This window comes from Schistocerca cancellata, unplaced genomic scaffold (genome assembly GCF_023864275.1).
Source record: "Schistocerca cancellata isolate TAMUIC-IGC-003103 unplaced genomic scaffold, iqSchCanc2.1 HiC_scaffold_1143, whole genome shotgun sequence".
NCBI classification, from domain to species: domain Eukaryota; kingdom Metazoa; phylum Arthropoda; class Insecta; order Orthoptera; family Acrididae; genus Schistocerca; species Schistocerca cancellata.
In genome coordinates, this window is record NW_026047142.1 from 943,006 (window position 1) to 968,928 (window position 25,923).

Genomic DNA, 25,923 nt, shown 5'->3' on the forward strand with positions numbered 1-25,923 from the left:
GCGACGCAATTTCTGTGTTAATTCGTCAATGTGAGGGAGCGAGGGATGCAGTAAAGAAGGAATAGTGCTTCAGAAAGGAGATAGTCGTATCCAAAAAGAAAATCCTGTCAATTGCATAGAAACGTTACTCGATTTAGAAGGGGAAGTCATAGAATGCATAGTATTTCATAGCGACGCAATTACTGTGTTAATTCGTCAATGTGAAGGAGCAAGGGATGCAGTAAAGAAGGAATAGTGCATCGGAAAGAGATATTCGTATCCCAAAAGTAAATCCATTCGTTCGCATAGAAACGTTACTCGATTTCGAAGGAGAAGTCATAGAACCCATAGTATTTCATAGCGGCGCAATTTCTGTGTTAATTCGTCAAGGTGAGGGAGCGAGGGATGCAGTAAAGAAGGAATAGTGTATCGGAAAGGAGATAGTCGAATCCCAAAAGAAAATCCAGTCGTTTCCATTTAAACGTTCCTCTATTTAAAAGGAGAAATCATAGAACCCACAATATTTCAAAGCTACGCAATTTCTGTGTTAATTCGTCAATGTGAGGGAGCCAGGGATGCAGTAAAGAAGGAATAGTGCATCGGAAAGGATATAGTCATATCCCAAATGAAAATCCTGTCGATTGCATAGAAACGTTACTCGATTTAGAAGGAGAAGTCATAGAACCCATAGTATTTCATAGCGAAGCAATTTCTGTGTTAATTCGTCAATGTGAGGGAGCGAGGGATGCAGTAAAGAAGGAGTAGTGCATCGGAAAATAGATAGTCGTATCCCAAAAGAAAATCCTTTCGTTTGCATAGAAACGTTACTCGATTTAGATTGAGAAGTCATAGAACCCATAGTATTTCATAGCGGCGCAATTTCTGTGTTAATTCGTCAAGGTGAGGGAGCGAGGGATGCAGTAAAGAAGGAATAGTGTATCGGAAAGGAGATAGTCGTATCCCAAAAGAAAATCCAGTCGTTTCCATATAAACGTTCCTCAATTTAAAAGGAGAAATCATAGAACCCACAATATTTCAAAGCTATGCAATTTCTGTGTTAATTCGTCAATGTCAGGGAGCCAGGGATGCAGTAAAGAAGGAATAGTGCATCGGAAAGGATATAGTCATATCCCAAATGAAAATCCTGTCGATTGCATAGAAACGTTACTCGATTTAGAAGGAGAAGTCATAGAACCCATAGTATTTCATAGCGACGCAATTTCTGTGTTAATTCGTCAATGTGAGGGAGCGAGGGAAGCAGTAAAGAAGGAGTAGTGCATCGGAAATTAGATAGTCGTATCCCAAAAGAAAATCCTTTCGTTTGCATAGAAACGTTACTCGATTTAGATTGAGAAGTCATAGAACGCATAGTATTTCATAGCGACGCTATTTCTGTGTTAATTCGTCAATGTGAGGGAGCGAGGGATGCAGCAAAGAAGGAATAGTGCATCGGAGAGGAGATAGTCGTATCCCAAAAGAAAATCCTGTTGATTGCATAGAAACGTTACTCGATTTAGAAGGAGAAGTGATAGAACCCATAGTATTTCATAGCGACGCAATTTCTGTGTTAATTCGTCAATGTGAGGGAGCGAGGGATGCAGCAAAGAAGGAATAGTGCATCGGAGAGGAGATAGTCGTATCCCAAAAGAAAATCCTGTCGTTTGCATAGAAACGTTACTCGATTTAGCAGGAGAAGTCATAGAACCCATAGTATTTCATAGCGACGCAATTTCTGTGTTAATACGTCAATGTGAGGGAGCAAGGGATGCAGTAAAGAAGGAATAGTGCATCGGAGAGGAGATAGTCGTATCCCAAAAGAAAATCCTTTCGTTTGCATAGAAACGTTACTCGATTTCGAAGGAGAAGTCATAGAACCCATAGTACTTCATAACGGCGCAATTTCTGTGTTAATTCGTCAATGTGAGGGAGCGAGGGATGCAGTAAAAAAGGAATAGTGCATCGGAAAGGAGATACTCGTATCCCGAAAGAAAATCCTTTTGTTTCATTAGAAACGTTACTCGATTTAGAAGGGGAAGTCATAGAACCCATAGTATTTCAAAGTGACGCAATTTCTGTGTTAATTCATCAATGTGAGGGAGCGAGGGATGCAGTAAAGAAGGAATAGTGCATCGGAAAGGAGATAGTCGTATCCCAAAAGAAAATCCCTTCGTTTGCATAGAAACGTTCCTCGATTTAGAAGGAGAAGTCATAGAACCCATAGTATTTCATAGCGACGCAATTTCTGTGTTAATACGTCAATGTGAGGGAGCAAGGGATGCAGTAAAGAAGGAATAGTGCATCGGAAAGGAGATAGTCGTATCCCAAAAGAAAATACTTTCGTTTGCATAGAAACGTTACTCGATTTCGAAGGAGAAGTCATAGAACCCATAGTATTTCATAGCGACGCAATTTCTGTGTTAATTCGTCAATGTGAGGGAGCGAGGGATGCAGTAAAAAAGGAATAGTGCATCGGAAAGGAGATACTCGTATCCCGAAAGAAAATCCTTTTGTTTCATTAGAAACGTTACTCGATTTAGAAGGGGAAGTCATAGAACCCATAGTATTTCAAAGTGACGCAATTTCTGTGTTAATTCATCAATGTGAGGGAGCGAGGGATGCAGTAAAGAAGGAATAGTGCATCGGAAAGGAGATAGTCGTATCCCAAAAGAAAATCCCTTCGTTTGCATAGAAACGTTCCTCGATTTAGAAGGAGAAGTCATAGAACCCATAGTATTTCATAGCGACGCAATTTCTGTGTCAATTCGTCAATGTGAGGGAGCGAGGGATGCAGTAAAGAAGGAATAGTGCATCGGAAAGGAGATAGTCGTATCCCAAAAGAAAATCCTGTCGATTGCATAGAAACGTCACTCGATTCAGAAGGAGAAGACATAGAACCCATAGTATTTCATAGCGACGCAATTTCTGTGTTAATTCGTCAATGTGAGGGAGCAAGGGATGCAGTAAAGAAGGAATAGTGCATCGGAAAGGAGATAGTCGTATCCCAAAAGAAAATCCTTTCGTTTGCATAGAAACGTTACTCGATTTCGAAGGAGAAGTCATAGAACCCATAGTATTTCATAGCGACGCAATTTCTGTGTTAATTCGTCAATGTGAGGGAGGGAGGGATGCAGTAAAGAAGGAATAGTGCATCGGAAAGGAAATAGTCGTATCCCAAAAGAATATCCAGTCGTTTCCATATAAATGTTCCTCAATTTAGAAGGAGAAATCATAGAACCCACAATATTTCAAAGCTACGCAATTTCTGTGTTAATTCGTCAATGTGAGGGAGCAGGGATGCAGTAAAGAAGGAATAGTGCATCGGAAAGGATCAAGTCGTATCCCAAAAGAAAATCCTGTCGATTGCATAGAAACGTTACTCGATTTAGAAGGTGAAGTCATAGAACCCACAGTATTTCATAGCGAGGCAATTTCTGTGTTAATTCGTCAATATGAGGGAGCGAGGGATGCAGTAAAGAAGGAATAGTGCATCGGAAAGGAGATAGTCGTATCCCAAACTAAAATCCTTTCGTGTGCATAGAAACGTTACTCGATTTCGAAGGAGAAGTCATAGAACCCATAGTATTTCATAGCGACGCAATTTCTGTGTTAATTCGTCAATGTGAGGGAGCGAGGGATGCAGTAAAGAAGGAATAGTGCATCGGAGAGGAGATAGTCGTATCCAAAAAGAAAATCCTGTCGACTGCATAGAAACGTTACTCGATTTAGAAGGAGAAGTCATAGAACCCATAGTATTTCATAGCGACGAAATTACTGTGTTAATTCGTCAATGTGAAGGAGCAAGGGATGCAGTACAGAAGGAATAGTGCATCGGAAAGAGATATTCGTATCCTAAAAGAAAATCCTTTCGTTCGCATAGAAACGTTACTCGATTTCGAAGGAGAAGTCATAGAACCCATAGTATTTCATAGCGGCGCAATTTCTGTGTTAATTCGTCAAGGTGAGGGAGCGAGGGATGCAGTAAAAAAGGAATAGTGCATCGGAAAGGAGATAGTCGTATCCAAAAAGAAAATCCTGTCAATTGCATAGAAACGTTACTCGATTTAGAAGGGGAAGTCATAGAACCCATAGTATTTCAAAGTGACGCAATTTCTGTGTTAATTCGTCAATTTGAGGGAGCGAGGGATGCAGTAAAGAAGGAATAGTGCATCGGAAAGGAGATAGTCGTATCCCAAAACAAAATCCCTTCGTTTGCATAGAAACGTTACCCGATTTAGAAGGAGAAGTCATAGAACCCATAGTATTTCATAGCGACGCAATTTCTGTGTTAATTTGTCAATGTGAGGGAGCGAGGGATGCAGTAAAGAAGGAATAGTGCATCGGAAAGGAGATAGTCGTATCCAAAAAGAAAATCCTGTCAATTGCATAGAAACGTTACTCGATTTAGAAGGGGAAGTCATAGAATGCATAGTATTTCATAGCGACGCAATTACTGTGTTAATTCGTCAATGTGAAGGAGCAAGGGATGCAGTAAAGAAGGAATAGTGCATCGGAAAGAGATATTCGTATCCCAAAAGTAAATCCATTCGTTCGCATAGAAACGTTACTCGATTTCGAAGGAGAAGTCATAGAACCCATAGTATTTCATAGCGGCGCAATTTCTGTGTTAATTCGTCAAGGTGAGGGAGCGAGGGATGCAGTAAAGAAGGAATAGTGTATCGGAAAGGAGATAGTCGAATCCCAAAAGAAAATCCAGTCGTTTCCATATAAACGTTCCTCAATTTAAAAGGAGAAATGATAGAACCCACAATATTTCAAAGCTACGCAATTTCTGTGTTAATTCGTCAATGTGAGGCAGCCAGGGATGCAGTAAAGAAGGAATAGTGCATCGGAAAGGATATAGTCATATCCCAAATATAAATCCTGTCGATTGCATAGAAACGTTACTCGATTTAGAAGGAGAAGTCATAGAACCCATAGTATTTCATAGCGAAGCAATTTCTGTGTTAATTCGTCAATGTGAGGGAGCGAGGGATGCAGCAAAGAAGGAATAGTGCATCGGAGAGGAGATAGTCGTATCCCAAAAGAAAATCCTGTCGTTTGCATAGAAACGTTACTCGATTTAGCAGGAGAAGTCATAGAACCCATAGTACTTCATAACGGCGCAATTTCTGTGTTAATTCGCCAATGTGAGGGAGCGAGGGATGCAGTAAAAAAGGAATAGTGCATCGGAAAGGAGATACTCGTATCCCGAAAGAAAATCCTTTTGTTTCATTAGAAACGTTACTCGATTTAGAAGGGGTGGTCATAGAACCCATAGTATTTCAAAGTGACGCAATTTCTGTGTTAATTCATCAATGTGAGGGAGCGAGGGATGCAGTAAAGAAGGAATAGTGCATCGGAAAGGAGATAGTCGTATCCCAAAAGAAAATCCCTTCGTTTGCATAGAAACGTTCCTCGATTTAGAAGGAGAAGTCATAGAACCCATAGTATTTCATAGCGACGCAATTTCTGTGTTAATACGTCAATGTGAGGGAGCAAGGGATGCAGTAAAGAAGGAATAGTGCATCGGAAAGGAGATAGTCGTATCCCAAAAGAAAATCCTTTCGTTTGCATAGAAACGTTACTCGATTTCGAAGGAGAAGTCATAGAACCCATAGTATTTCATAGCGACGCAATTTCTGTGTTAATTCGTCAATGTGAGGGAGCGAGGGATGCAGTAAAAAAGGAATAGTGCATCGGAAAGGAGATACTCGTATCCCGAAAGAAAATCCTTTTGTTTCATTAGAAACGTTACTCGATTTAGAAGGGGAAGTCATAGAACCCATAGTATTTCAAAGTGACGCAATTTCTGTGTTAATTCATCAATGTGAGGGAGCGAGGGATGCAGTAAAGAAGGAATAGTGCATCGGAAAGGAGATAGTCGTATCCCAAAAGAAAATCCCTTCGTTTGCATAGAAACGTTTCTCGATTTAGAAGGAGAAGTCATAGAACCCATAGTACTTCATAGCGACGCAATTTCTGTGTTAATTCGTCAATGTGAGGGAGCGAGGGATGCAGTAAAGAAGGAATAGTGCATCGGAAAGGAGATAGTCGTATCCCAAAAGAAAATCCTGTCGATTGCATAGAAACGTCACTCGATTCAGAAGGAGAAGACATAGAACCCATAGTATTTCATAGCGACGCAATTTCTGTGTTAATTCGTCAATGTGAGGGAGCAAGGGATGCAGTAAAGAAGGAATAGTGCATCGGAAAGGAGATAGTCGTATCCCAAAAGAAAATCGTTTCGTTTGCATAGAAACGTTACTCGATTTCGAAGGAGAAGTCATAGAACCCATAGTATTTCATAGCGACGCAATTTCTGTGTTAATTCGTCAATGTGAGGGAGGGAGGGATGCAGTAAAGAAGGAATAGTGCATCGGAAAGGAAATAGTCGTATCCCAAAAGAATATCCAGTCGTTTCCATATAAATGTTCCTCAATTTAGAAGGAGAAATCATAGAACCCACAATATTTCAAAGCTACGCAATTTCTGTGTTAATTCGTCAATGTGAGGGAGCAGGGATGCAGTAAAGAAGGAATAGTGCATCGGAAAGGATCAAGTCGTATCCCAAAAGAAAATCCTGTCGATTGCATAGAAACGTTACTCGATTTAGAAGGTGAAGTCATAGAACCCACAGTATTTCATAGCGAGGCAATTTCTGTGTTAATTCGTCAATATGAGGGAGCGAGGGATGCAGTAAAGAAGGAATAGTGCATCGGAAAGGAGATAGTCGTATCCCAAACTAAAATCCTTTCGTGTGCATAGAAACGTTACTCGATTTCGAAGGAGAAGTCATAGAACCCATAGTATTTCATAGCGACGCAATTTCTGTGTTAATTCGTCAATGTGAGGGAGCGAGGGATGCAGTAAAGAAGGAATAGTGCATCGGAGAGGAGATAGTCGTATCCAAAAATAAAATCCTGTCGACTGCATAGAAACGTTACTCGATTTAGAAGGAGAAGTCATAGAACCCATAGTATTTCATAGCGACGCAATTTCTGTGTTAATTCGTCAATGTGAGGGAGCCAGGGATGCAGTAAAGAAGGAATAGTGCATCGGAAAGGAGATAGTCGTATCCCAAAAGAAAATCCTTTCGTTTGCATAGAAACGTTACTCGATTTCGAAGGAGAAGTCATAGAACCCATAGTATTTCATAGCGACGCAATTTCTGTGTTAATTCGTCAATGTGAGGGAGCGAGGGATGCAGTAAAAAAGGAATAGTGCATCGGAAAGGAGATACTCGTATCCCGAAAGAAAATCCTTTTGTTTCATTAGAAACGTTACTCGATTTAGAAGGGGAAGTCATAGAACCCATAGTATTTCAAAGTGACGCAATTTCTGTGTTAATTCATCAATGTGAGGGAGCGAGGGATGCAGTAAAGAAGGAATAGTGCATCGGAAAGGAGATAGTCGTATCCCAAAAGAAAATCCCTTCGTTTGCATAGAAACGTTCCTCGATTTAGAAGGAGAAGTCATAGAACCCATAGTATTTCATAGCGACGCAATTTCTGTGTTAATTCGTCAATGTGAGGGAGCGAGGGATGCAGTAAAGAAGGAATAGTGCATCGGAAAGGAGATAGTCGTATCCCAAAAGAAAATCCTGTCGATTGCATAGAAACGTCACTCGATTCAGAAGGAGAAGTCATAGAACGCATAGTATTTCATAGCGACGCAATTTCTGTGTTAATTCGTCAATGTGAGGGAGCAAGGGATGCAGTAAAGAAGGAATAGTGCATCGGAAAGGAGATAGTCGTATCCCAAAAGAAAATCCTTTCGTTTGCATAGAAACGTTACTCGATTTCGAAGGAGAAGTCATAGAACCCATAGTATTTCATAGCGACGCAATTTTTTGTGTTAATTCGTCAATGTGAGGGAGCGAGGGATGCAGTAAAGAAGGAACAGTGCATCGGAAAGGAAATAGTCGTATCCCAAAAGAATATCCAGTCGTTTCCATATAAATGTTCCTCAATTTAGAAGGAGAAATCATAGAACCCACAATATTTCAAAGCTACGCAATTTCTGTGTTAATTCGTCAATGTGAGGGAGCAGGGATGCAGTAAAGAAGGAATAGTGCATCGGAAAGGATCAAGTCGTATCCCAAAAGAAAATCCTGTCGATTGCATAGAAACGTTACTCGATTTAGAAGGTGAAGTCATAGAACCCACAGTATTTCATAGCGAGGCAATTTCTGTGTTAATTCGTCAATATGAGGGAGCGAGGGATGCAGTAAAGAAGGAATAGTGCATCGGAAAGGAGATAGTCGTATCCCAAACTAAAATCCTTTCGTGTGCATAGAAACGTTACTCGATTTCGAAGGAGAAGTCATAGAACCCATAGAATTTCATAGCGACGCAATTTCTGTGTTAATTCGTCAATGTGAGGGAGCGAGGGATGCAGTAAAGAAGGAATAGTGCATCGGAGAGGAGATAGTCGTATCCAAAAAGAAAATCCTGTCGACTGCATAGAAACGTTACTCGATTTAGAAGGAGAAGTCATAGAACCCATAGTATTTCATAGCGACGCAATTTCTGTGTTAATTCGTCAATGTGAGGGAGCCAGGGATGCAGTAAAGAAGGAATAGTGCATCGGAGAGGAGATAGTCGTATCCCAAAAGAAAATCCTGTCGTTTGCATAGAAACGTTACTCTATTTCGCAGGAGAAGTCATAGAACCCATAGTATTTCAAAGCGACGCAATTTCTGTGTTAATTCGACAATGTGAGGGAGCGAGGGATGCAGTAAAGAAGGAATAGTGCATCGGAAAGGAGATAGTCGTATCCCAAAAGAAAATCCTTTCGAGTGCATAGAAACGTTACTCGATTTAGAAGGAGAAGTCATAGAACCCATAGTATTTCATAGCGACGCAATTTCTGTGTTAATTCGTCAATGTGAGGAAGCGAGGGATGCAGTAAACAAGGAATAGTGCATCGGAGAGGAGATAGTCGTATCCCAAAAGAAAATCCTGTCAATTGCATAAAAACGTTACTCGATTCAGAAGGAGAAGTCATAGAACCCATAGTATTTCATAGCGACGCAAGTTCTGTGTTAATTCGTCAATGTGAGGGAGCGAGGGATGCAGTAAAGAAGGAATAGTGCATCGGAGAGGAGATAGTCGTATCCCAAAAGAAAATCCTGTCGTTTGCATAGAAACGTTACTCGATTTAGCAGGAGAAGTCATAGAACCCATAGTATTTCATAGCGACGCAATTTCTGTGTTAATTCGTCAATGTGAGGGAGCAAGGAATGCAGTAAAGAAGGAATAGTGTATCGGAAAGGAGATAGTCGTATCCCAAAAGAAAATCCTTTCGTTTGCATAGAAACGTTACTCGATTTCGAAGGAGAAGTCATAGAACCCATAGTACTTCATAGCGGCGCAATTTCTGCGTTAATTCGTCAATGTGAGGGAGCGAGGGATGCAGTAATAGAGGAATAGTGCATCGGAAAGGAGATACTCGTATCCCGAAAGAAAATCCTTTTGTTTCGATAGAAACGTTACTCGATTTAGAAGGGGAAGTCATAGAACCCATAGTATTTCAAAGCGACGCAATTTCTGTGTTAATTCGTCAATTTGAGGGAGCGAGGGATGCAGTAAAGAAGGAATAGTGTATCGGAGAGGAGATAGTCGTATCCCAAAAGAAAATCCAGTCGTTTGCATAGAAACGTTACTCGATTTAGCAGGAGAAGTCATAGAACCCATAGTATTTCATAGCGACGCAATTTCTGTGTTAATTCGTCAATGTGAGGGAGCAGGGATGCAGTAAAGAAGGAATAGTGCATCGGAAAGGATATAGTCGTATACCAAAAGAAAATCCTGTCGATTGCATAGAAACGTAACTCGATTTAGAAGGTGAAGTCATAGAACCCATAGTATTTAATAGCGAGGCAATTTCTGTGTTAATTCGTCAATGTGAGGGAGCGAGGGATGCAGTAAAGAAGGAATAGTGCATCGGAGAGGAGATAGTCGTATCCCAAAAGAAAATCCTGTCGATTGCATAGAAACGTTACTCGATTCAGAAGGAGAAGTCATAGAACCCATAGTATTTCATAGCGACGCAATTTCTGTGTTAATTCGTCAATGTGAGGGAGCGAGGGATGCATTAAAGAAGGAATAGTGCATCGGAAAGGAGATAGTCGTATCCCAAAAGAAAGTCCTTTCGTTTGCATAGAAACGTTACCCGATTTCGAAGGAGAAGTCATAGAACCCATAGCATTTCATAGCGGCGCAATTTCTGTGTTAATTCGTCAATTTGAGGGAGCGAGGGATGCAGTAAAGAAGGAATAGTGCATCGGAAAGGAGATAGTCTTATCCCAAAAGAAAGTCATTCGTTTGCATAGAAACGTTACTCGATTTCGAAGGAGAAGTCATAGAACCCATAGTATTTCATAGCGGCGCAATTTCTGTGTTAATTCGTCAATTTGAGGGAGCGAGGGATGCAATAAAGAAGGAATAGTGAATCGGAGAGGAGATAGTCGTATCCCAAAAGAAAATCCTGTTGTTTGCATAGAAACGTTACTCGATTTAGCAGGAGAAGTCATAGTACCCATAGTATTTCATAGCGACACAATTTCTGTGTTAATCCGTCAATGTGAGGGAGCAAGGGATGCAGTAAAGAAGGAATAGTGCATCGGAGAGGAGATAGTCGTATCCCAAAAGAAAATCCTGTCGTTTGCATAGAAACGTTACTCGATTTAGCAGGAGAAGTCATAGAAACCATAGTATTTCATAGCGACGCAATTTATGTGTTCATTCGTCAATGTGAGGGAGCAAGGGATGCAGTAAAGAAGGAATAGTGCATCGGAAAGGAGATAGTCGTACCCCAAAAGAAAATCCTTTCGTTTATATAGAAACGTTACTCGATTTCGAAGGAGAAGTCATTGAACCCATAGTATTTCATAGCGGCGCAATTTCTGTGTTAATTCATCAATTTGAGGGAGCGAGGGATGCAGTAAAGAAGGAATAGTGCATCGGAGAGGAGATAGTCCTATCCCAAAAGAAAATCCTGTCGTTTGCATAGAAATGTTACTTGATTTAGCAGGAGAAGTCATAGAACCCATAGTATTTCATAGCGACGCAATTTCTGTGTTAATTCGACGATGTGAGGGAGCAAGGGATGCAGTAAAGAAGGAATAGTGCATCGGAAGGGAGGTAGTCGTATCCCAAAAGAAAATCCTTTCGCTTGCATAGAAACGTTATTCGATTTCGAAGGAGAAGTCATAGTACCCATAGTTTTTCATAGCGGCGCAATTTCTGTGTTAATTCGTCAATGTGAGGGAGGGAGGGATGCAGTAAAGAAGGAATAGTGCATCGGAAAGGAGATAGTCGTATCCCAAAAGAAAATCCACTCGTTTCCATATAAACGTTCCTCAATTTAGAAGGAGAAGTCATAGAACCCACAATATTTCAAAGCTATACAATTTCTGTGTTAATTCGTCAACGTGAGGGAGCAGGGATGCAGTAAAGAAGGAATAGTGCATCGGAAAGGATATAGTCGTATCCCAAAAGAAAATCCTGTCGCTAGCATAGAAACGTTTCTCGATTTAGAAGGTGAAGTCATAGAACCCATAGTATTTCAGAGCGAGGCAATTTCTGTGTTAATTCGTCAATATGATGGAGCAAGGGATGCAGTAAAGAAGGAATAGTACATCGGAAAGGAGTTAGTCGTATCCCAAGAGAAAATCCTTTCGTTTGCATAGAAACGTTACTCGATTTAGAAGGAGAAGTCATAGAACCCATAGTATTTCATAGCGACGCAATTTCTGTGTTAATTCGTCATTGTGAGAGAGCAAGGGAAGCAGTAAAGAAGGAATAGTGCATCGGAAGGGAGATAGTCGTACCCCAAATGAAAGTCCTTTCGTTTGCATAGAAACGTTACTCGGTTTCGAAGGAGAAGTCATAGTACCCATAGTATTTCATAGCGACGCAATTTCTGTGTTAATTCGTCAAAGTGAGGGAGCAAGGGATGCAGTACAGAAGGAATAGTGCATCGGAGAGGAGATAGTCGTATCCCAAAAGAAAATCCAGTCGTTTGCATAGAAACGTTACTCGATTTAGCAGCAGAAGTCATAGAACCCATTGTATCTCATAGCGACGCAATTTCTGTGTTAATTCGTCAATGTGAGGGAGCAAGGGATGCAGTAAAGAAGGAATAGTGCATCGGAAGGGAGATAGTCGTATCCCAAAAGAAAATCCTTTCGCTTGCATAAAAACGTTATTCGATTTCGAAGGTGAAACCATAGAACCCATAGTATTTCATAGCGGCGCAATTTCTGTGTTAATTCGTCAATGTGAGGGAGCGAGGGACGAAGTAAAGAAGGAATAGTGCAGCGGAAAGGAGATAGTCGTATCCCAAAAGAAAATCCAGTCGTTTCCATATAAACGTTCCTCAATTTAGAGGGAGAAGTCATAGAACCTACAATATTTCAAAGCTACGCAATTTCTGTGTTAATTCATCAATGTGAGGGAGCAGGGATGCAGTAAAGAAGGAATAGTGCATCGGAAAGGATATAGTCATATCCCAAAAGAAAATCCTGTCGACTGTATAGAAACGTTACTCGATTTAGAAGGTGAAGTCATAGAACCCATAGTATTTCACAGCGAGGCAATTTCTGTGTCAATTCGTCAATATGAGGGAGCAAGGGATGCAGTAAAGAAGGAATAGTGCATCGGAAAGGAGTTAGTCGTATCCCAAGAGAATATCCTTTCGTTTGCATAGAAACGTTACTCGATTTAGAAGGAGAAGTCATAGAACCCATAGTATTTCATAGCGACGCAATTTCTGTGTTAATTCGTCAATGTGAGGGAGCGAGGGATGCAGTAAAGAAGGAATAGTGCATCAGAGAGGAGATAGTCGTATCCCAAAAGAAAATCCTGTCGATTGCATAGAAACGTTACTCGATTCAGAAGGAGAAGTCATAGAACCCATAGTATTTCATAGCGACGCAATTTCTGTGTTAATTCGTCAATGTGAGGGAGCGAGGGATGCAGTAAAGAAGGAATAGTGCATCGGAGAGGAGATAGTCGTATCCCAAAAGAAAATCCTGTCGTTTGCATAGAAACGTTACTCGATTTTGTAGGAGAAGTCATAGAACCCATAGTATTTCATAGCGACGCAATTTCTGTGTTAATTCGTCATTGTGAGGGAGCAAGGGATGCAGTAAAGAAGGAATAGTGCATCGGAAAGGAGATAGTCGTACCCCAAAAGAAAGTCCTTTCGTTTGCATAGAAACGTTACTCGGTTTCGAAGGAGAAGTCATAGAACTCATAGTATTTTATAGCGGCGCAATTTCTGTGTTATTTCGTCAATTTGAGGGTGCGAGGGATGCAGTAAAGAAGCAATAGTGCATCGGAGAGGAGATAGTCGTATCCCAAAAGAAAATCCTGTCGTTTGCATAGAAATGTTACTCGATTTAGCAGGAGAAGTCATAGTACCCATAGTATTTCATAGCGACGCAATTTCTGTGTTAATTCGTCAATGTGAGGGAGCAAGGGATGCAGTAAATAAGGAATAGTGCATCGGAGAGGAGATAGTCGTATGCCAAAAGAAAATCCAGTCGTTTGCATAGAAACGTTACTCGATTTAGCAGGAGAAGTCATAGAACCCATAGTATTTCATAGCGACGCAATTTCTGTGTTAATTCGTCATTGTGAGGGAGCTAGGGATGCAGTAAAGAAGGAATAGTGCATCGGAAAGGAGATAGTCGTACCCCAAAAGAAAGTCCTTTCGTTTGCATAGAAACGTTACTCGGTTTCGAAGGAGAAGTCATAGAACCCATAGTATTACATAGCGACGCAATTTCTATGTTAATTCGTCAATGTGAGGGAGCAAGGGATGCAGTAAAGAAGGAATAGTGCATCGGAAAGGAGATAGTGGTATCCCAAAAGAAAATCCAGTCGTTTCCATATAAACGTTCCTCAATTTAGAAGGGAAGTCATAGAACCCACAATATTTCAAAGCTACGCAATTTCTGTGTTATTTCGTCAATGTGAGGGAGCAGGGATGCAGTAAAGAAGGAATAGTGCATCGGAAAGGATATAGTCGTATCCCAAAAGAAAATCCTTTCGTTTGCATAGAAACGTTACTCGATTTCGAAGGAGAAGTCATAGAACCCATAGTATTTCATAGCGGCGCAATTTCTGTGTTAATTCGTCAATTTGAGGGCGCGAGGGATGCAGTAAAGAAGGAATAGTGCATCGGAGTGGAGATAGTCGTATCCCAAAAGAAAATCCTGTCGTTTGCATAGAAACGTTACTCGATTTAGCAGGAGAATTCCTAGAACCCATAGTATTTCATATCGACGCAATTTCTGTGTTAATTCGTCAATGTGAGGGAGCAAGGGATGCAGTAAAGAAGGAATAGTGCATCGGAAAGGATATCGTCGTATCCCAAAAGGAACTTCCGTCGTTTCCATAGAAACGTTACTCGATTTAGAAGGAGTAGACATAGAACCCACACTATTTCATAGCGACGCAATTTTTGTGTTAATTCGTCAAAGAGATCGAGCGAGGGTTCCAGTAAAGAAGGAAAAGTGCATCGAAAAGGAGATACTCGTATCCCGAAAAAAAATCCTTTTGTTTCGTTAGAAACGTTACTCGATTTAGAAGGGGAAGTCATAGAACCCATAGTATTTCATAGCGACGCAATTTCTGTTTTAATTCGTCAATGTGAGGGAGCGAGGGATGCAGTAAAGAAGGAATAGTGCATCGGAGAGGAGATAGTCGTATCCCAAAAGGAAATCCTGTCGTTTGCATAGAAACGTTACTCGATTTATCAGGAGAAGTCATAGAACCTATAGTATTTCATAGCGACGCGATTTCTGTGTTAATTCGTCATTGTAAGGGAGCAAGGGATGCAGTAAAGACGGAATAGTGCAATGGAAAGGAGATAGTCATACCCCAAAAGAAAGTCCTTTCGTTTGCATAGAAACGTTACTCGATTTCGAAGGAGAAGTCATAGAACCCATAGTATTTCATAGCGGCGCAATTTCTGTGTTAATTCGTCAATTTGAGGGAGCGAGGGATGCAGTAAAGAAGGAATAGTGCATCGGAGAGGAGATAGTCATATCCCAAAAGAAAATCCTGTCGTTTGCATAGAAATGTTACTCGATGTAGCAGGAGAAGTCATAGTACCCATAGTATTTCATAGCGACGCAATTTCTGTGTTAATTCGTCAATGTGAGGGAGCAAGGGATGCAGTAAAGAAGGAATAGTGCATCGGAGAGGAGATAGTCGTATCCCAAAAGAAAATCCAGTCGTTTGCATAGAAACGTTACTCGATTTAGCAGTAGAAGTCATAGAACCCATAGTATTTCATAGCGACGCCATTTCTGTGTTAATTCGTCAATGTGAGGGAGCGAGGGATGCAGTAAAGAAGGAATAGTGCATCGGAAAGGAGATAGTCGTATCCCAAAACAAAATCCAGTCGTTTCCATATAAACGTTCCTCAATTTAGAAGGAGAAGTCATAGAACCCACAATATTTCAAAGCTACGCAATTTCTGTGTTAATTCGTCAATGTGAGGGAGCAGGGATGCAGTAAAGAAGGAATAGTGCATCGGAAAGGATATAGTCGTATCCCAAAAGAAAATCCTCTCGATTGCATAGAAACGTTACTCGATTCAGAAGGAGAAGTCATAGAACCCATAGTATTTCATAGCGACGCAATTTCTGTGTTAATTCGTCAATGTGAGGGAGCGAGGGATGCAGTAAAGAAGGAATAGTGCATCGGAGAGGAGATAGTCGTATCCCAAAAGAAAATCCTGTCGTTTGCATAGAAACGTTACTCGATTTTGTAGGAGAAGTCATAGAACCCATAGTATTTCATAGCGACGCAATTTCTGTGTTAATTCGTCATTGTGAGGGAGCAAGGGATGCAGTAAAGAAGGAATAGTGCATCGGAAAGGAGGTAGTCGTACCCCAAAAGAAAGTCCTTTCGTTTGCATAGAAACGTTACTCGGTTTCGAAGGAGAAGTCATAGAACTCATAGTATTTCAAAGCGGCGCAATTTCTGTGTTATTTCGTCAATTTGAGGGTGCGAGGGATGCAGTAAAGAAGGAATAGTGCATCGGAGAGGAGATAGTCGTAACCCAAAAGAAAATCCTGTCGTTTGCATAGAAACGTTACTCGATTTAGCAGGAGACGCAATTTCTGTTTTAATTCGTCAATGTGAGGGAGCAAGGGATGCAGTAAAGAAGGAATAGTGCATCGGAGAGGAGATAGTTGTATCCCAAAAGAAAATCCAGTCGTTTGCATCGAAACGTTACTCGATTTAGCAGGAGAAGTCATAGAACCCATAGTATTACATAGCGACGCAATTTCTGTGTTAATTCGTCAATGTGAGTGAGCAAGGGATGCAGTAAAGAAGGAATAGTGCATCGGAAAGGAGATAGTCTTATGCCAAAAGGAAATCCTTTCGTTTGCATAGAAACGTTACTCGATTTCGAAGGAGAAGTCATAGAACCAATAGTATTTCATAGCGGCGCAATTTTTGTGTTAATTCGTCAGTGTGAGGGAGCGAGGGATGCAGTAAAGAAGGAATAGTGCATCGGAAAGGAGATAGTCGTATCCCAAAAGAAAATCCATTCGTTTCCATATAAACGTTCCTCAATTTAGAAGGAGAAGTCATAGAACCCACAATATTTCAAAGCTACGCAATTTCTGTGTTAATTCGTCAATGTGAGGGAGCAGGGATGCAGTAAAGAAGGAATAGTGCATCGGAAAGGATATAGTCGTATCCCAAAAGAAAATCCTTTCGTTTGCATAGAAACGTTACTCGATTTCGAAGGAGAAGTCATAGAACCCATAGTATTTCATAGCGGCGCAATTTCTGTGTTAATTCGTCAATTTGAGGGAGCGAGGGATGCAGTAAAGAAGGAATAGTGCATCGGAGAGGAGATAGTCGTATCCCAAAAGAAAATCCTGTCGGTGCATAGAAACGTTACTCGATTTAGCAGGAGAAGTCGTAGAACCCATAGTATTTCATAGCGACGCAATTTCTGTGTTAATTCGTCAATGTGAGGGAGCAAGGGATGCGGTAAAGAAGGAATAGTGCATCGGAAAGAAGATAGTCTTATCCCAAAAGGAAATCCTTTCGTTTGCATAGAAACGTTACTCGATTTCGAAGGAGAAGTCTTAGAACCCATAGTATTTCATAGCGGCGCAATTTCTGTGTTAATTCGTCAATTTGAGGGAGCGAGGGATGCAGTAAAGAAGGAATAGTGCATCGGAGAGGAGATAGTCGTATCCCAAAAGAAAATCCTGTCGTTTGCATAGAAACGTTACTCGATTTAGCAGGAGAATTCCTAGAACCCATAGTATTTCATATCGACGCAATTTCTGTGTTAATTCGTCAATGTGAGGGAGCAAGGGATGCAGTAAAGAAGGAATAGTGCATCGGAAAGGATATCGTCGTATCCCAAAAGAAACTTCTGTCGTTTCCATAGAAACGTTACTCGATTTAGAAGGAGTAGACATAGAACCCACACTATTTCATAGCGACGCAATTTTTGTGTTAATTCGTCAAAGAGATCGAGCGAGGGTTCCAGTAAAGAAGGAAAAGTGCATCGAAAAGGAGATACTCGTATCCCGAAAAAAAATCCTTTTGTTTCGTTAGAAACGTTACTCGATTTAGAAGGGGAAGTCATAGAACCCATAGTATTTCATAGCGACGCAATTTCTGTGTTAATTCGTCAATGTGAGGGAGCGAGGGATGCAGTAAAGAAGGAATAGTGCATCGGAGAGGAGATAGTCGTATCCCAAAAGGAAATCCTGTCGTTTGCATAGAAACGTTACTCGATTTATCAGGAGAAGTCATAGAACCCATAGTATTTCATAGCGACGCGATTTCTGTGTTAATTCGTCATTGTGAGGGAGCAAGGGATGCAGTAAAGACGGAATAGTGCAATGGAAAGGAGATAGACATACCCCAAAAGAAAGTCCTTTCGTTTGCGTAGAAACGTTACTCGATTTCGAAGGAGAAGTCATAGAACCCATAGTATTTCATAGCGGCGCAATTTCTGTGTTAATTCGTCAATTTGAGGGAGCGAGGGATGCAGTAAAGAAGGAATAGTGCATCGGAGAGGAGATAGTCGTATCCCAAAAGAAAATCCTGTCGTTTGCATAGAAACGTTACTCGATTTAGCAGGAGAAGTCATAGTACCCATAGTATTTCATAGCGACGCAATTTCTGTGTTACTTCGTCAATGTGAGGGAGCAAGGGATGCAGTAAAGAAGGAATAGTGCGTCGGAGAGGAGATAGTCGTATCCCAAAAGAAAATCCAGTCGTTTGCATAGAAACGTTACTCGATTTAGCAGGAGAAGTCATAGAACCCATAGTATTTCATAGCGACGCAATTTCTGTGTTAATTCGTCAATGTGAGGGAGCAAGGGATGCAGTAAAGAAGGAATAGTGCGTCGGAGAGGAGATAGTCGTATCCCAAAAGAAAATCCAGTCGTTTGCATAGAAACGTTACTCGATTTAGCAGGAGAAGTCATAGAACCCATAGTATTTCATAGCGGCGCAATTTCTGTGTTAATTCGTCAATTTGAGGGAGCGAGGGATGCAGTAAAGAAGGAATAGTGCATCGGAAAGGAGATAGTCGTATCCCAAAAGAAAATCCAGTCGTTTCCATATAAACGTTCCTCAATTTAGAAGGAGAAGTCATAGAACCCACAATATTTCAAAGCTACGCAATTTCTGTGTTAATTCGTCAATGTGAAGGAGCAGGGATGCATTAAAGAAGGAATAGTGCATCGGAAAGGATATAGTCGTATCCCAAAAGAAAATCCTTTCGTTTGCATAGAAACGTTACTCGATTTCGAAGGAGAAGTCATAGAACCCATAGTATTTCATAGCGGCGCAATTTCTGTGTTAATTCGTCAATTTGAGGGAGCGAGGTATGCAGTAAAGAAGGAATAGTGCATCGGAGAGGAGATAGTCGTATCCCAAAAGAAAATCCTGTCGTTTGCATAGAAACGTTACTCGATTTAGCAGGAGAAGTTATAGAACCCATAGTATTTCATAGAGACGCAATTTCACTGTTAATTCGTCAATGTGAGGGAGCAAGGGATGCAGTAAAGAAGGAAAAGTGCATCGGAAAAGAGATAGTCGTATCCCAAAAGAAAATTTTTTCGTTTGCATAGAAACGTTACTCGATTTCGAAGGAGAAGTCATAGAACCCATAGTATTTCATAGCGGCGCTATTTCTGTGTTAATTCGTCAATGTGAGGGAGCGAGGGATGCAGTAATGAAGGAATAGTGCATCGGAAAGGAGATAGTCGTATCCCAAAAGAAAATCCAGTCGTTTCCATATAAACGTTCCTCAATTTAGAAGGAGAAGTCATAGAACCCACAATATTTCAAAGCTACGCAATGTCTGTGTTAATTCGTCAATGTGAGGGAGCAAGGGATGCAGTAAAGAAGGAATAGTGCATCGGAAAGGAGATAGTCTTATCCCAAAAGAAAATCCTTTCGTTTGCATAGAAACGTTACTCGATTTAGCAGGAGAAGTCATAGAACCCATAGTATTTCATAGCGGCGCAATTTCTGTGTTAATTCGTCAATGTGAGGGAGCGAGGGATGCAGTAAAGAAGGAATAGTGCATCGGAAAGGAGATAGTCGTATCCCAAAAGAAAATCCAGTCGTTTCCATATAAACGTTCCTCAATTTAGAAGGAGAAGTCATAGAACCCACAATATTTCAAAGCTACGCAATTTCTGTGTTAATTCGTCAATGTGAAGGAGCAGGGATGCATTAAAGAAGGAATAGTGCATCGGAAAGGATATAGTCGTATCCCAAAAGAAAATCCTGTCGTTTGCATAGAAACGTTACTCGATTTAGCAGGAGAAGTTATAGAACCCATAGTATTTCATAGAGACGCAATTTCACTGTTAATTCGTCAATGTGAGGGAGCAAGGGATGCAGTAAAGAAGGAAAAGTGCATCGGAAAAGAGATAGTCGTATCCCAAAAGAAAATTTTTTCGTTTGCATAGAAACGTTACTCGATTTCGAAGGAGAAGTCATAGAACCCATAGTATTTCATAGCGGCGCTATTTCTGTGTTAATTCGTCAATGTGAGGGAGCGAGGGATGCAGTAATGAAGGAATAGTGCATCGGAAAGGAGATAGTCGTATCCCAAAAGAAAATCCAGTCGTTTCCATATAAACGTTCCTCAATTTAGAAGGAGAAGTCATAGAACCCACAATATTTCAAAGCTACGCAATGTCTGTGTTAATTCGTCAATGTGAGGGAGCAAGGGATGCAGTAAAGAAGGAATAGTGCATCGGAAAGGAGATAGTCTTATCCCAAAAGAAAATCCTTTCGTTTGCATAGAAACGTTACTCGATTTAGAAGGAGAAGTCATAGAACCCATAGTATTTCATAGCGGCGCAATTTCTGTGTTAATTCGTCAATGTGAGGGAGCGAGGGATGCAGTAAAGAAGGAATAGTGCATCGGAAAGGAGATAGTCGTATCCCAAAAGAAAATCCAGTCGTTTCCATATAAACGTTCCTCAATTTAGAAGGAGAAGTCATAGAACCCACAATATTTCAAAGCTACGCAATTTCTGTGTTAATTCGTCAATGTGAGGGAGCAGGGATGCAGTAAAGAAGGAATAGTGCATCGGAAAGGATATCGTCGTATCCCAAAAGAAAGTTCTGTCGTTTCCATAGAAACGTTACTCGATTTAGAAAGAGTAGACGTAGAACCCACACTAATTCACAGCGACGCAATTTTTGTGTTAATTCGTCAAAGAGATCGAGCGAGGGTTCCAGTAAAAAGGAAAAGTGCATCGAAAAGGAGATACTCGTATCCCGAAAGAAAATCCTTTTGTTTCGTTAGAAACGTTACTCGATTTAGAAGGGGAAGTCATAGAACCCATAGTATTTCATAGCGACGCAATTTCTGTGTTAATTCGTCAATGTGAGGGAGCGAGGGATGCAGTAAAGAAGGAATAGTGCATCGGAAAGGAGATAGTCGTACCCCAAAAGAAAATCTTTTCGTTTGCATAGAAACGTTACTAGATTTCGAAGTAGAAGTCATAGAACCCATAATATTTCATAGCGGCGCAGTTTCTGTGTTAATTCGTCAATTTGATGGAGCGAGGGATGCAGTAAAGAAGGAATAGTGCATCGGAGAGGAGATAGTCGTATCCCAAAAGAAAATCCTGTCGTTTGCATAGAAACGTTACTCGTATTAGAAGGAGAAGTCATAGTACCCATAGTATTTCATAGCGACGCAATTTCTGTGTTAATTCGTCAATGTGAGGGAGCAAGGGATGCAGTAAAGAAGGAATAGTGCGTCGGAGAGGAGATAGTCGTATCCCAAAAGAAAATCCAGTCGTTTGCATAGAAACGTTACTCGATTTAGCAGGAGAAGTCATAGAACCCATAGTATTTCATAGCGGCGCAATTTCTGTGTTAATTCGTCAATGTGAGGGAGCGAGGGATGCAGTAAAGAAGGAATAGTGCATCGGAAAGGAGATAGTCGTATCCCAAAAGAAAATCCAGTCGTTTCCATATAAACGTTCCTCAATTTAGAAAGAGAAGTCATAGAACCCACAATATTTCAAAGCTACGCAATTTCTGTGTTAATTCGTCAATGTGAAGGAGCAGGGATGCATTAAAGAAGGAATAGTGCATCGGAAAGGATATAGTCGTATCCCAAAAGAAAATCCTCTCGATTGCATAGAAACGTTACTCGATTTCGAAGGAGAAGTCATAGAACCCATAGTATTTCATAGCGACGCAATTTCTGTGTTAATTCGTCAATGTGAGGGAGCAAGGGATGCAGTAAAGAAGGAATAGTGCATCGGAGAGGAGATAGTCGTATCCCAAAAGAAAATCCAGTCGTTTGCATAGAAACGTTACTCGATTTAGCAGGAGAAGTCATAGAACCCATAGTATTTCATAGCGACGCCATTTCTGTGTTAATTCGTCAATGTGAGGGAGCGAGGGATGCAGTAAAGAAGGAATAGTGCATCGGAAAGGAGATAGTCGTATCCCAAAACAAAATCCAGTCGTTTCCATATAAACGTTCCTCAATTTAGAAGGAGAAGTCATAGAACCCACAATATTTCAAAGCTACGCAATTTCTGTGTTAATTCGTCAATGTGAGGGAGCAGGGATGCAGTAAAGAAGGAATAGTGCATCGGAAAGGATATAGTCGTATCCCAAAAGAAAATCCTCTCGATTGCACAGAAACGTTACTCGATTCAGAAGGAGAAGTCATAGAACCCATAGTATTTTATAGCGACGCAATTTCTGTGTTAATTCGTCAATGTGAGGGAGCGAGGGATGCAGTAAAGAAGGAATAGTGCATCGGAGAGGAGATAGTCGTATCCCAAAAGAAAATCCTGTCGTTTGCATAGAAACGTTACTCGATTTTGTAGGAGAAGTCATAGAACCCATAGTATTTCATAGCGACGCAATTTCTGTGTTAATTCGTCATTGTGAGGGAGCAAGGGATGCAGTAAAGAAGGAATAGTGCATCGGAAAGGAGATAGTCGTACCCCAAAAGAAAGGCCTTTCGTTTGCATAGAAACGTTACTCGGTTTCGGAGGAGAAGTCATAGAACTCATAGTATTTCAAAGCGGCGCAATTTCTGTGTTATTTCGTCAATTTGAGGGTGCGAGGGATGCAGTAAAGAAGGAATAGTGCATCGGAGAGGAGATAGTCGTAACCCAAAAGAAAATCCTGTCGTTTGCATAGAAACGTTACTCGATTTAGCAGGAGACGCAATTTCTGTTTTAATTCGTCAATGTGAGGGAGCAAGGGATGCAGTAAAGAAGGAATAGTGCATCGGAGAGGAGATAGTTGTATCCCAAAAGAAAATCCAGTCGTTTGCATCGAAACGTTACTCGATTTAGCAGGAGAAGTCATAGAACCCATAGTATTACATAGCGACGCAATTTCTGTGTTAATTCGTCAATGTGAGGGAGCAAGGGATGCAGTAAAGAAGGAATAGTGGATCGGAAAGGAGATAGTCTTATGCCAAAAGGAAATCCTTTCGTTTGCATAGAAACGTTACTCGATTTCGAAGGAGAAGTCATAGAACCAATAGTATTTCATAGCGGCGCAATTTTTGTGTTAATTCGTCAGTGTGAGGGAGCGAGGGATGCAGTAAAGAAGGAATAGTGCATCGGAAAGGAGATAGTCGTATCCCAAAAGAAAATCCAGTCGTTTCCATATAAACGTTCCTCAATTTAGAAGGAGAAGTCATAGAACCCACAATATTTCAAAGCTACACAATTTCTGTGTTAATTCGTCAATGTGAGGGAGCAGGGATGCAGTAAAGAAGGAATAGTGCATCGGAAAGGATATAGTCGTATCCCAAAAGAAAATCCTTTCGTTTGCATAGAAACGTTACTCGATTTCGAAGGAGAAGTCATAGAACCCATAGTATTTCATAGCGGCGCAATTTCTGTGTTAATTCGTCAATTTGAGGGAGCGAGGGATGCAGTAAAGAAGGAATAGTGCATCGGAGAGGAGATAGTCGTATCCCAAAAGAAAATCCTGTCGGTGCATAGAAACGTTACTCGATTTAGCAGGAGAAGTCGTAGAACCCATAGTATTTCATAGCGACGCAATTTCTGTGTTAATTCGTCAATGTGAGAGAGCAAGGGATGCGGTAAAGAAGGAATAGTGCATCGGAAAGAAGATAGTCTTATCCCAAAAGGAAATCCTTTCGTTTGCATAGAAACGTTACTCGATTTCGAAGGAGAAGTCATAGAACCCATAGTATTTCATAGCGGCGCAATTTCTGTGTTAATTCGTCAATTTGAGGGAGCGAGGGATGCAGTAAAGAAGGAATAGTGCATCGGAGAGGAGATAGTCGTATCCCAAAAGAAAATCCTGTCGTTTGCATAGAAACGTTACTCGATTTAGCAGGAGAATTCCTAGAACCCATAGTATTTCATATCGACGCAATTTCTGTGTTAATTCGTCAATGTGAGGGAGCAAGGGATGCAGTAAAGAAGGTATAGTGCATCGGAAAGGATATCGTCGTATCCCAAAAGAAACTTCTGTCGTTTCCATAGAAACGTTACTCGATTTAGAAGGAGTAGACATAGAACCCACACTATTTCATAGCGACGCAATTTTTGTGTTAATTCGTCAAAGAGATCGAGCGAGGGTTCCAGTAAAGAAGGAAAAGTGCATCGAAAAGGAGATACTCGTATCCCGAAAAAAAATCCTTTTGTTTCGTTAGAAACGTTACTCGATTTAGAAGGGGAAGTCATAGAACCCATAGTATTTCATAGCGACGCAATTTCTGTGTTAATTCGTCAATGTGAGGGAGCGAGGGATGCAGTAAAGAAGGAATAGTGCATCGGAGAGGAGATAGTCGTATCCCAAAAGGAAATCCTGTCGTTTGCATAGAAACGTTACTCGATTTATCAGGAGAAGTCATAGAACCCATAGTATTTCATAGCGACGCGATTTCTGTGTTAATTCGTCATTGTGAGGGAGCAAGGGATGCAGTAAAGACGGAATAGTGCAATGGAAAGGAGATAGACATACCCCAAAAGAAAGTCCTTTCGTTTGCGTAGAAACGTTACTCGATTTCGAAGGAGAAGTCATAGAACCCATAGTATTTCATAGCGGCGCAATTTCTGTGTTAATTCGTCAATTTGAGGGAGCGAGGGATGCAGTAAAGAAGGAATAGTGCATCGGAGAGGAGATAGTCGTATCCCAAAAGAAAATCCTGTCGTTTGCATAGAAACGTTACTCGATTTTGTAGGAGAAGTCATAGAACCCATAGTATTTCATAGCGACGCAATTTCTGTGTTAATTCGTCATTGTGAGGGAGCAAGGGATGCAGTAAAGAAGGAATAGTGCAACGGAAAGGAGATAGTCGTACCCCAAAAGAAAGTCCTTTCGTTTGCATAGAAACGTTACTCGGTTTCGAAGGAGAAGTCATAGAACTCATAGTATTTCAAAGCGGCGCAATTTCTGTGTTATTTCGTCAATTTGAGGGTGCGAGGGATGCAGTAAAGAAGGAATAGTGCATCGGAGAGGAGATAGTCGTAACCCAAAAGAAAATCCTGTCGTTTGCATAGAAACGTTACTCGATTTAGCAGGAGACGCAATTTCTGTTTTAATTCGTCAATGTGAGGGAGCAAGGGATGCAGTAAAGAAGGAATAGTGCATCGGAGAGGAGATAGTTGTATCCCAAAAGAAAATCCAGTCGTTTGCATCGAAACGTTACTCGATTTAGCAGGAGAAGTCATAGAACCCATAGTATTACATAGCGACGCAATTTCTGTGTTTATTCGTCAATGTGAGGGAGCAAGGGATGCAGTAAAGAAGGAATAGTGGATCGGAAAGGAGATAGTCTTATGCCAAAAGGAAATCCTTTCGTTTGCATAGAAACGTTACTCGATTTCGAAGGAGAAGTCATAGAACCAATAGTATTTCATAGCGGCGCAATTTTTGTGTTAATTCGTCAGTGTGAGGGAGCGAGGGATGCAGTAAAGAAGGAATAGTGCATCGGAAAGGAGATAGTCGTATCCCAAAAGAAAATCCAGTCGTTTCCATATAAACGTTCCTCAATTTAGAAGGAGAAGTCATAGAACCCACAATATTTCAAAGCTACACAATTTCTGTGTTAATTCGTCAATGTGAGGGAGCAGGGATGCAGTAAAGAAGGAATAGTGCATCGAAAAGGATATAGTCGTATCCCAAAAGAAAATCCTTTCGTTTGCATAGAAACGTTACTCGATTTCGAAGGAGAAGTCATAGAACCCATAGTATTTCATAGCGGCGCAATTTCTGTGTTAATTCGTCAATTTGAGGGAGCGAGGGATGCAGTAAAGAAGGAATAGTGCATCGGAGAGGAGATAGTCGTATCCCAAAAGAAAATCCTGTCGGTGCATAGAAACGTTACTCGATTTAGCAGGAGAAGTCGTAGAACCCATAGTATTTCATAGCGACGCAATTTCTGTGTTAATTCGTC